This window comes from Xyrauchen texanus, chromosome 6, assembly GCF_025860055.1.
Source record: "Xyrauchen texanus isolate HMW12.3.18 chromosome 6, RBS_HiC_50CHRs, whole genome shotgun sequence".
NCBI classification, from domain to species: domain Eukaryota; kingdom Metazoa; phylum Chordata; class Actinopteri; order Cypriniformes; family Catostomidae; genus Xyrauchen; species Xyrauchen texanus.
Genome location: NC_068281.1, coordinates 26,339,997 through 26,352,822, shown reverse-complemented (window position 1 = coordinate 26,352,822; position 12,826 = coordinate 26,339,997). Strand labels below are relative to the sequence as shown.

Sequence of the window (12,826 nt, the reverse complement as noted above, 5' to 3'; positions counted from 1 at the left end):
CCTCGAACAGCACTGCCGTTAGCTGGTTGTGTCACAGAACAAGCGAGAGAAAGAGAGATCTCATATACACCCAACACTATGGGGACCTTTACAAAATGTACATAAAGGTCAGACATGTGTGTGCTTACTGACAGAAGCCATGTTTGCCATCAGCTCTGTTTCTATTAGTGACTCACTCTTTCCTCCCTGGTCTCGTTTCCATTTCCTTCATTCTCCTCTTGGGAGAAGAATGGGGCCTTGTGAATTTTTATTTTTTTCCCTGCCCATAAATCTAGAGACTGTGTAATTGGGTTAGAGAGAACCAAATCCATCAGCACACAGACAAAAGCCACTGCTGGGGAGGGATGCTAGCATACAGAGACATAGCTGGTTTTATGGTAAAATGAGTTGGGGGAGGGGCCAGAATGCCATGAACAGGAAGAACATAGACAGAACATGGGTGAGAGGGGATTGTGTTCAGATGTGATGAAAAAGTGTACTCTCGTTAGTCTGAGGTGTTTGCATGGATGTATCAGGAGTATTTTAAAGGAGAACTGTTCATGCCATTCCAAACCCATATGACCTTCTGTCTTCTGTGGAACACAAAATAAGTGCTTTAGCAGAATGTCTAAGCAGCTCTTTTCCATAAAATAAAAGTGAACAGCCAGCAAGCAGCCATGATTTTCAAGGCAAGATATTCAATGAATAATGACTTATGTCTAAATTTCAGTCTGTTCCTCACACAAAGTTATTGAATGACTTCATTTGACATGGCATATAGGACATGAGATATATGGTGTTTTTGTTTTGTTTTTTGTGTATGTGTCCTTTTAGGAGCTTGACAGCCCCAGTTCCATTTGCTTTCAATGGAAGAGAGCAGCTTGGACATTCTGCCTGTCTCCATAGTGTTACACATAAGTCAAAAGTGTTTGGAACAACATGTGAAAACTGGCAGAACTTTTTAGGTTAACTATCCCTTTATGTTCATCCTGTCTACATCAACCATTCAAATAACGCCCCAGAATGTTCTGCAGTCTCTTTGCTTTCAGTTTGTAGCCTGCCATTCAACATCTGACAACTCATAATATCATAGTCAGAATCATTTTGTCTCCAGGTAGTTCTTATAATTTGTGGTGTAAATAGCATGAAACATTAGCCCAGTGGTTCTCAACCTTTTTTGAACAAACGCCCCCCTGACCTCTTCATGATCCTCTTAACGCCCCCCCACCCCCTAAAAAATAAAAAAAAACACTTCAGAAATACTATTACAGCCAAACAATTGCAACACTGATACCTGAAGCCTGAGTTTTTGGTAAAAAAAAAAAAAAAAAAAACAGAACTTTCTTATTGTATTTAAACTACATGTAAAAGCCTCAAGTTGAGTAATATTGTGTTTGGAAAAAAATGCAAAAACACATGGATTGTTTGAAAGGTATTGCAAATGTATTTAGAAATTCAAACAAATTCAGGCTCACACACAATTTTTTTTAAGATTAACCAATCACGTGAACAATAACGTAACTAACCTAAATGGCCAATGAAAAAGCAGCGGTCGTTCGCGCACTCAATTAGGCAATATATACTAGGCTTCAAATTTGAATAGCCTACAAACGGTCATTTGATTTCAAATGACGAACAAAGACGACAACAGCTCGGCCACCTGAACTGAACCGAAGAAAAAACGACGTCAACAACAGCCACTTTTTTTTTTATTAATTACGGTCATTAGTGTGAGCCCTGAGCACTAATTATGCGCCTAATTATGTATTCCGCGTTATGTCCAGAAAAAGCCGGTGAAAGCGCGCCTCTATTTTGCGCTGAAAATTCTCCGCCTCTTAAAAGCATGTGTAACTTAGGAAGCGGCTCTCCTGGCATATCCTCCTGGTGAAGTGGCAGCAGTAATCCGAGCAAGACGAAGACATAGGCTAAGGAGAAGAGCTGAAAAGATTTTTGCGCAGGCCACCTGTTGAGTACCTCTGAGTAACGCCCCCATTTGTGCCTGAGCGCCCCCCTCTCTGCTGCCTCGTTCACACCGCCCCCCAACACTGTCCAAACGCCCCCTAGGGGGCGGTACCGCACCCGTTGAGAAACGCTGCATTAGCCCAACAATGAGACAAACAAGAGTTTGTTGGCTGTTCTGCGTTTAGCCCAGTTTCGAATTTCACTGCAGTGTGAGGTCTGCATTGGGGAAGTTATCTCTTAGATTAGGATCAGTCCTCATTGAGCTTCTGACTCTGCTGCAGCCTTTAACAGCTCCTGCAAGAATGTGCTGCCCTCACAGGCAGTCATGCAAGGTGAAACACATTGCCTTTTAATGCCCAAGTACTTGTGTGGCTGTGCAGAGCTGGGGAGAGGCAGAGAGATGGGGCATGAAGGAGACATACACGGTACTACGCTGTGCAGCATGTTATCACTGTGAGAGCTCTCCTTAGTATTCAAACATCTAATTAAACCAATCTATCTATCTATCTATCTATCTATCTATCTATCTATCTATCTATCTATCTATCCATCTATCCATCTATCTATCTATCTATCTATCTATCTATCTATCTATCTATCTATCTATCTATCTATCTATCTATCATATCTGTCTGTCTGTCTGTAAAAATATAAGACAAATGAGACATTGGAAAAAAATTCATGTGGAAAACGTTTGTGAAACCATCTTAATGTTTTTTTTTCTTCATCAAATTCAATGCAAAATTTAAAAAGCTTTAAACTGTTTTATTTAAGACTTAAACTATTAATTCATGAACAGTTTGAAAAAAATAAATTTATCACGTTTCCTGAATGTTATATTGTTAACATATTGTTATAATGTTATATTATGTCATATATTTGTGTGAGCAAATAATACAGAAAGAGCAAATCAAGTTAATTAAGCAGCACACGTTATATCCTGATCATTATTTTCATCATGATCCAGACTTCTCTCTTAATTTGAATGACTCATCAGCCTTGCAACAAGATGAGAGGCTATAGTGGTGCCAGATCAGACCAGACCTCTGGGACATCTAAGTGTGAGGACCACCCATTAGGCCTATGTTCTAGTGCAATTACTTACACAAAGGTTACTACAGATTAGTCCATTTCTGAAGACAGAAGGCTATAATATTTTATGTTTACATGTCAAAGGAAACAAGTTTAAGCACAAATGAAAAAAAAGAAGATTTATTTAATGAAATCCGTAAAAAGAGGAAGAAGAAAAAAAAAGTGTTTAAAGCAAATCTACCTAAAAATCAAGTTTTCCTTCTGTCGAAAACATATATAGACATATTTTAGTCACAATGAAAAATATATATATATATTACATATTGCAATCATTATATTCGGTATTCAAACACAATTTAGTTTATTAGGAATTCAGGTGTTCATGTGTTTAGAGCTCTTGAAATCTTAATCTAACACATTAAAACCAATCAATAAATATTATTTTATTTTTCTACAGTTCCAACCCCTAATTTCTTTATCAGTTAGGAATCACGTGTTCTTATTAAGAAGAAACATGTTAGCGTCATATTTTCTAGCGTCTAGACTGGTTACACGCTTGTCCTGGATCTGAGGGTCTCCCCTTCTCCCCCTGCCGCCCGCAGAGCCGCTGCTGTCACCGGCTGTGTCCGCCAGAGGGCGCTCGGGCTCCGGTGTCAACACGCGCCATTCGATTGTGGAAAATGCCACCAGATGGCGGTTTAGGATTGCTGCTCTTCTAAAAGGAGCGGTTCCATCTCCTGGTCCAATTTTCAATTAATAAATCCATACATAGGAAAACTTTACTCGAATTCCGAATCGTGGGAACGCCGACCTATACGGCCATGAGCATCCCAGGTGAGTTTCGTGCGTTTGTGTGCCGTTAGTACTGTGTGAAGGGTAGCGGGTCTGGAGATTAAAGATGGAGGACAACGGGGCTGGTGGGGGATGGGTGGCTTCTCCTCTCCTCTCACACTGTCTACATTTCCTCAGGCCAGATCCACACACCCGCAGCCGAGCTTTAGCGGCTCATCTGAGGCTCTGAGAGCTCACGTGGCTTGATTTTAATAAAAAGGTGTTATTTTCTTTATACAACAATGTTATTGGCATCATGTGTGTCTGCAGAGCTGCATCGGATTTGTCGCAGACAGTGAGCTGCACTCATTATAATAATAGGTTTAGTTATGACACACTCTGATTTCTGCGGGCTTGTGTATTGGTTGTTTTTGTGTATAAAGTTTTTTTTATCACGCATCACAGGTTCCGTTAATGTAAGTGTCATTCTTGTCGTCCAAAGCCAATAAATGATTTCAGACTTAACTTGTCAACGGAAGACTCAAAATGTAAAAATGCATAGTATTAAATTCCAAAGTTAATTTCAGTGTGAGAGACACTGCTAGAGACAGGTGTAATTGCTATAATATAGAGGAATATGCGGAGCAGTTTGCCAGTAATGAATTTGAAAGATTTAGCGGGTAAACGTGTGTTTATGAGGGGGAGGGGTTGAGTTTTCACCTTTGTTTACTTATGTGGTTTCTCAGACTTTAGGAAGATCACACCAGAAGGGAAACTTCACAGTCAGCTCACACTTTGCCTGTGTTATTACACAGTTATTTCACGCTTTCCCTCAATCAAGTTTTTAAAACACGTTAACTTGGCTTAAAATATTGGGAAACATTGTTTAGATGTTTGTTTTTACTCAAGCTATTTGGTAGATATACTGACAATTGACGTTTACGTTTATGCATTTGGCAGATGCTTTCAATGTATATACATTTGATCAGTTTGTATGGTCCCTGGGAATCAAACACATGACCTTGGCTTTGCTAGCTCCATGCTCTACAAGTTGACCTACACCAGTGGTTCTCAAATGTATTTGGTCACGCCCCCTTTGAAACAACGAAAACTTTCGCGCGTGCAGTTTTACTTAGAAATGCTATGAAAACTGAATGAAAAGTTATACTTCACTGAAAAATAATCTGAATGAATGAACATTTGTCACAATGCCAACATTGTTCTGTTATTTTGTGTATAATTTATGTATTACATAAACACATAATACATTTTAATTATGCCTATACACTTTCAAACCATACAAAAACAGAAGGAAAATAAATAAATAAAAAGTGATACTGCTGCAGCAGCAAACCCCTGGGCATGAACATATTGCAAACCTAATCCTCCGTTAATCTGGATATATATATATAATCATTGCAAGGATTCATACCAGTGATTGTTAGTCCAGTAATCTTCCATTAAGAAAAACTACTTTGATTGGCCAATCCTGGCCAGCTGAGAAAACAGATACTACGTGCAACGACAAGTCTGAGGGATGAGAGGATGGTGATATGCTGTCCAAGATCCAAAAGTCGTCCTTAACTCTTGTGCCTTATATATCAATTCTTCATACATTAGTGTTGTATGAGGGACCGGCCGAAATATCAGTGTTAATTCATAGTTTCCCCCATTTGAAACTGGCGCGCGAGATATCTTTGTTTACATAAGCGCTGCTGAGAGAGCTCCTGACATTATTACATTACAAAGCATGTGTACAGTTAGAGCTGCGGTGTATGGAATCAATTCCATAGCGGTGCCTGCCAAAAGTTTAAACAAAGCAGGGGAAAAAGCAGAGGTGTAGAAATTTTGCGCATCGCTTCTTGCGTGTATTGTCTATGGCGTTAAATGTTGGGCAAAACAGCGCAAGCGCATAAAACCGGTCGCAAGTGAATTATAAGTGCGAGCTTTGTCATGGTGCTCTCACTGTTGTAATTCACATTATGTTTATGCGCTTGCGCTGTTTTGTCCAACATTTAACGCCTTAATTGTCATTATTTTTGCTGAATGTGTGAAATTGATTTGAGAACGGGTCAGTCTTCCACGCCCCCCTTAATATACCTAGCCTATTTAGATATTTTTACAGGAAAACAACATTTAAATTAGCATTAAGAATAAGCTCTTTGCCCTTATATCAAATATCTTACTAGAGAAAAAAGTTATGCTCCAATGTGCATTTTTGTCATAGTATTCATCCTAAAATATTATCGCGCCTGATAACAGATGCAAGGCAAGAAATAGCATTTTATCTTAGCATAAAGCTAAACGTTCACATGACAATGTACACAAGGTTAACTATTTTTGATGCTCTAAACTTCAAAACCCCACATAGTGTTCACAACTACATCTTATTAGAAAATATATTATTTGTAGATTCTATATGATAATGAAGACTAGATTGTTTACCATTTCTTGTAAAAATACCCTAACCACATAAAAAACATTTTCAAGGCATGTGATCATGTATTTATTGGATTTATGTTTAATCTCAATGCGTTTTTGTTTTTTGTTTTGTTTCTTTAATATTTTCTCCCATTTTCTCCCCAATTTGGAATGCCCAAATCCCAATATCCTTAAGGTGGTGTAGTGACTCAGTCTGGGTGCTGGAGGACGAATCTCAGTTGCCTCCGCGTCTGAGACCGTCAATCCACGTGTCTTATCACGTGGCTTGTTGTGTACGTTACCATGGAAACATAGCACATAGTGTGGAGGTTTCACGTTATTCTCTACGGCATCCATGCACAACTCACCATGCGCCCCACTGAGAGCGAACCACATAGCGACCACGAGGAGGTTACCTTATGTGACTCTACCCTCCCTAACAACCAGGCCAATTTGGTTGCTTAGGAGACCTGGCTGGAGTCACTCAGCAAGCCCTGGATTCGAACTCGCAACTCCAGGGGTTGTAGTCAACGTCAATACTTGCTGAGCTACCCTAACTGTAATTTGATAAGGTATAGAAACAAGATCTAGCTACCATATTAAGCTCATATGATTGAAACAAATCATAAGACGGTGATTCACTGCTGTTCAAAAGCTCCTCCTATATTAGACTAAATATTAAATGAAACAAATGACAAAAAATGCGAAGTAATCTCTTCAGTAATCAAAATACATTTTGAATGTAACTGTATTCTGATAACCAACGATTTAAATTTTAACTAGTGAAATACATATATTTAGTATTTTAAAAACGTAATCCCATTAAATGTATTCCATTACTCCCCAACCCTGCCTATAACATACAGTATTTTAGAGCATTGATTCTCAAAGAAATAAAACAGTGTTCTGCTTTATATCAGTAAGAAACTAGTCCAGTTCAACAGGTTTGCATGTCTTGTGGTTTATTTTATAGTTTTTCCCTCAAAGTTTTTTGAGCTTTCCTTAGTAAAAAGGTAATTTCCTGAAGAAAGTCTAAATTTGTGGTCTGGGAGATTAAATCAAGAGTGTTCAGAACTAAATAATTGTAATTACACATTGCAATTTAGCTGAAACTGAACTGCTCTGTGTGGCCTTTAAATAGAAAGAATTAAAGGTAGAGTTCAACCAAAAAGGAAAATTCTCTCATTTACTCACCCTCATGCCATCCCAGAAGCGTATGACTTTCTTTCTTCTGTGAAACACAAACAAAGCTTATAAGAACAATATCTCAGCTCTGTATGTCCATTCAATGCAAGTGAATGATGGCCAGACATTTGAAGCTGCAAAAGCTCATAAAGGCAGTATAAAAGTAATCCACATGACTCCAGTGGTTAAATCAATTTCTTCAATAGCAATATAATAGGTGTGGTTGAGAAACAGATCAATATTGAAGGCCTTTTTAAAACATGGATTACTTTTATGCTGCCTTTATGTGCTTTTTGGAGCTTCAAAGTTCAAATTGACAAACAGAGCTGAGATATTCTTCTAAACATCTTTGTTTGTGTTATACACATCCCACATCTGGGATGGCATGAGAATGATTAAATGATGAAGTCTAATAATTATCTAAAGATGTGAAGTCTAATTTGGGTGAAGAATTACTTGTAATGTGAGCTTTCAATAAGCCAAGAGCATTGTCTATGAAGATTTAAAGCTCATTGTAAATTAATCATTATCATGTAATTATGAAAACAGCAATACAAAAAAGAAGTATGTATTTGTAAATTTTCCAAGCCATGAAAGACTCTGTACAGTTTGTAATCAGTTAATTAGTCTTTTTTTTTTCATTGAATTTATTTGAAATGTTTGATTTCAGGGAGTACTATTGACTGGTTTGTAATATTGAGATCTTGTGGCCTCTCTTCAATCTTAAGTTTCAGTATTGTAATGTAATGATAGAATTACTGTAAAGATGTGTGTTGCAGATCAAGACAAGCAGACGGGCAGGAAAACCGCAAGCTGAGTTTGTCTGTGATGTGCAAATGATGTAACCATTTTCAAAAAAGTTGGCAGGAGCACATAGCACTTTCTGTGATTGATGAAATTGTGGGCATTAAAAAACATCTGGAGAAAACTGATTCCAGATCAGTGTGTTCAGTGTTTTTCTCATTGAAAGGAGACTGTTTGAAGAAGCCAACCATTTAACTGTTTGTCTACTTTGCATCCAATTTTCCTAGTTGTTTGAGAGTATGAAATCCTCCCTCTATCAGTTACTTTCAGTCTCTAGTTGTAATGCTCTGTTCCAGAGGTGTATAACAGCGGCTCATCAAGTCCTTTAGCAACCACAACCAGTTCATTCAACACACACTTACTGACTTCTTCTTTCCTGTCAGTCTGGAAGGCACGTGTGTGCTTGTGCATGTTTTTTGTAATGATTGGAAAGGTTCCTGTTCAGAATGATCAGGTTGACTTTAGTAGGGTTCACTTTAGTGCCAGGCTTGAAGGAAAAATCATTTAATTGAGGGAAGGGCAGATCCATCTGTTGGTGTATGTTATCTAGAGAGGGATCGAGATCTGTGGTAAACCACACAAATCTGGCATTAGTGCTATTACAGTTGTGATTTAATTTGATTAATCAGTCCTTTCATTGTGCTATTCAGATATTACTTCAGTTATATTTGCTTTTTCTTTCAAATACTTCTGCTTTTGACGGTAACATGGTAAGGCTTATTGTTGTGAGACAATATGGCTATAAAAACAACATATCATGTAAACATGCTAAATAAGTGTAAAAATATTTTTTTTATGTTTGCTTTAGATGCTGGCAATTTTCACAAGAATGGTCCACAAGAAAGAATCCCATTATTTGCTGAGTGATTGCTGTACTTCTGGGCCTTTTTAATCATCCAAAACTATAAATGTTAAATTAGCTTTACCTAATAGAGTTTGTTTTGAATCACTTTTGAGGTTGTCCACTTGGCATAGTACAACAGATTTTTGCTGTCACTTTATCAAAGTCCTACACAGACCTGAGGCCAAAGTCAGTCTAATGAAGAGTGAGCTTGTTGAAGATTAGAAAAATCATAGCAACAAAATAAAGGGACTATTTTACTCCAAGGCACATTCATTAAAAATATTTTATAAAATAAAATACTGTGAACATATTTTTTGCATATCGCCCAGCCCTAGGAGGGAACAAAAAATGTATTCACACATTAAAAGTCATTACTCTTCCTAAACAGCTAAACTGGGTCCTGGGATGAAAAGTAATAAAACATCCCACAACAATCCACAATAAGTGATGCATTTGCCCGAACAACGAAATACTCTGGAGAATGAGAATGCACAGATGAAGTTGGTTCATTGCCAAACAGATGTTGCTCTTCACAACTGATGAAAAGCCACCTTTCAAAAAGTTGAACAACACACATTTTAATTGCATTTCAGTTTTATCAGTTTCATTTAAAATTTTTGTATTTAATAAAAAATAAAGTTCAAAATTTGAAATCAAGCTGCCTTGCATTATTGTGTAGGTTATTGCTTAACGAAAATTACCCAATTGTACCACCTAGCATCCAACCAGAGGTAGTACGTGTGTTAGTCGGTTTGAACGCGAATATCATACTGGTGTGAAAATTATGATACCGTGGCAAGTCTAGAAAGCATACTGGCGCACTATGGCTGCCATTGCCATAATCCAGGTGGAGGCTGCATACTGGAGGTGGTTGAGAAGAGTCCCCTGTTCACTGTGTAATGTGCTTTGAGTGTAGTGTGAGAAAAGTGCTATATAAATGTAACGTTCATTTGTTCATTTATTCATTCATTCATTCACAAACCTTTTATATGAATCAGTACTGTGACACGAAAAGATTATGTAAAACTGAAGAAATGAATCATGTTAGGGACATGTATAAAATTACTTTGAGGCTACTTAATTGGGTAAATTCAAAATAACTTTATTCCTTTATGTTGAAATTACATGAACAAATGATGTTTTCTGACAAAGAATTAATGAGCTAAAATATGTTGAAGTAGTAACTTAATAGATTTATGTTGAACTAATGTAGATGATTAAATCATGTAAATTAAAATAATTTTTTCCCGTGACATACTCAAAAGTAGATGGTTGATTGTCTTGGTCTACATTAAAAAATATTTAAAAACAGACATCTGCAAAATCAGAGATTGTGTCTGATATCCTCTGCTTTATGAATGCATATGACATTAGGCGTTTATTTAAAATCTGACATTTGACTCATTTTGACACAACATTCAATTTGAACAAATAAACTGGAAGCTATACTAACCTAATTTGTTTTTAATTTTCTTTTTGACACATTATTTGATTGAACTTCCAAAAATTAACTCTACATTTGATTAATTAAACATGCAAGGTGGTGAGCTCATGTGAGAATAATGTAGTAGTATACTTGTTTTGGTTCCTCATGTAGATTGCTTGTCCTGGTTCCTCCTAGGTTTCTTTTTAATGTACTTGCCAATCACCTCTGGCTTCCTCTTTGGGGGACTGTGAAGCTGCTTTAGAAAAATATGTATTGTGAAAAGCACTATTTAAATGAATTTAATTGAATGGCTGCTGTTTGAAACATTTAATGGTTTTATGTTTAAAAAAGGGAAAGAAATGGAACCCACTTTATTTGATTTGTCTTTAACTATTATGCACTTTTTAAAAACAAGCATTTAATTTTTTTTTCTTGTACATGTTAAATTGTACATTTAATGTACTGCATGTTGACCCTTAATGTAAGCGTAGAAAGACACCAGAAAGATTACCATTTATTAGCATCTGATATCTCCATTTCGTCAGATCATCTCTCTGATATGAGTGGCTGTACAGATCTTTATTTTTTTTAATCTCATTTGCATTACTTTGAAAACAAAGAGTAAATGGTGCTCTTGAATGAAAGGGAGGAGCGTGGCAGAAGCTTGTTAATGTGCAGCAGTTTCTGTTAGCTGCTCCATGCTGTCTCTCTCCACCCTCTCCTGCAGTCTCCATTTTGTGAGCACCTGCAGTGGAGCAGCCATGACTGCTGCTTAGTGTTGTCACAATACCAGCAGTAGACAGTACCGATACCAGTGAAATTGAATGGTACCAATATCGATAACACAGCAAAAATAACTAATATAGTAATGTGCTATTGAACACACTCCTTTAGCCTCCTTTAACTTAAAAAGTTGCATTTAAATGAAACAAATGCATGTGTATTTCAAGTGTTCATGTATCCTTCATAAGAAGTATGCATTGCTTAAATGTTTTTAACTAGGGCCCTAATGAAATTTCCCATAAGCTTGTGTTTTCCTTTAGTTATTTGTTTATTTTTTAGAATTCCATGTTTTAATTTAATTCCATCATCAAAAGTGTTTGTAATCAAATTAATTCCTAAAACTTTAACAAATGAAAATTGACAAGTACTTTTCAATGTACCTTTTTTTTTTAACAAACTGTTATTCAGTACAGCAGCACTCTTGCTTGTGATATATTGCTTAATTATTACTATTATTTTAGTAGTATTATTATTATTATTATTACTATTATTATTATTACTACAGTGAATATTACATATTACAAATTAGTTGTAATGCATTTCCGTTGCACTTTCTTGAATTTCAAGCATCTAGCATTTTGAATTAAGCTCTTATTTTGATAAAGATTAAGTATTTTTATGTGTGTTTTTGACAGAAGCTTCAGAAGTCTTAATAAACAGTTACTAGCTACATGGCCTAGTGTGGTCATTATAGGGGTCATGAAATGCTCTCAGGTCCACTGATGTTAGTGAAGTTGTTTTTCACCAAAACAGTCATAATTTAGTAATAAATGATCAATTTCCATCCTGTTTATGGCCCTCTGCCTAAACACTCAGTTTTGGCCTCAGCTCCTCCTTTAAACATCAACGTAAATGCCCACTGTTCTGATTGGCTAACATCATGCAGCCCCTCAAAAACAGCCATATTTTATACACATAACACAGATTCAACACATTACATCCAAATATATTAAACTGTTAATCTCACAACTGAATGCGAGAGGTTATAATTATAGACCCATTATAATCAATTATGCTTTCTACCATGGAAGCATCTGTTGCAGTAAACAGATCTCCCTTTCCATTTTGCACTGCAAAGTTTGTGTAGACGTGCCCGGTGTAGACAGCCTCAAGCCGTGTTGCATCGTGTCAACTGACGTGCCTGTTGTAGACAAGGTTTCAGCACCATAAACTATTAAACAGTCATGACGTTTCAGATATTCCTGAATGGAACTGTTTACTTTCGTTTTTGATCAGGTGCAATAGTGTTTTTAACTGCCCCATTCTTCAATGACAATTCCTTTGCAAAGGATGAATCTTTAATCACTGGTTTTCAAGCTGAAATATGCTGAAGACACATCCACGTGACACATTCACAGTCCAAAGCACAATGAAGACGCACGCATCCAGTTTCCAGTATCATCCTGTTCTGAGGTGCACATAGTCAGAAACGCATCAAAACGGTTAAAGATGTCTATTTAGTGTGTTTTTATATACACTAACAATTAAAAAAAGTCCAGATTGGTTCCATTTGGTGTTAAGGAATATTTACACCACACTAGGCCACACTGTTTGCCCTGCTCTCTCTATCTGTGGCTATGTTCACACAGTCAGTGTTTGGGACTGACAACTGTATACTT

The 12,826-nt window shown here is 36.9% G+C and overlaps 1 protein-coding gene across 1 annotated transcript in view; it reads left to right on the top strand.

Moving 5' to 3' along the window:
• Positions 1-3,657: 3,657 nt before the first annotated feature.
• The window catches only part of LOC127644755 (cohesin subunit SA-1-like), a 74,525-nt gene continuing 65,356 nt past the window's right edge, over positions 3,658-12,826 (top strand). The window contains exon 1 of the mRNA XM_052128121.1: positions 3,658-3,807. The gene's annotated coding sequence lies outside the window, so the exon portion shown is untranslated. The remainder of the gene's footprint in view (positions 3,808-12,826) is intronic.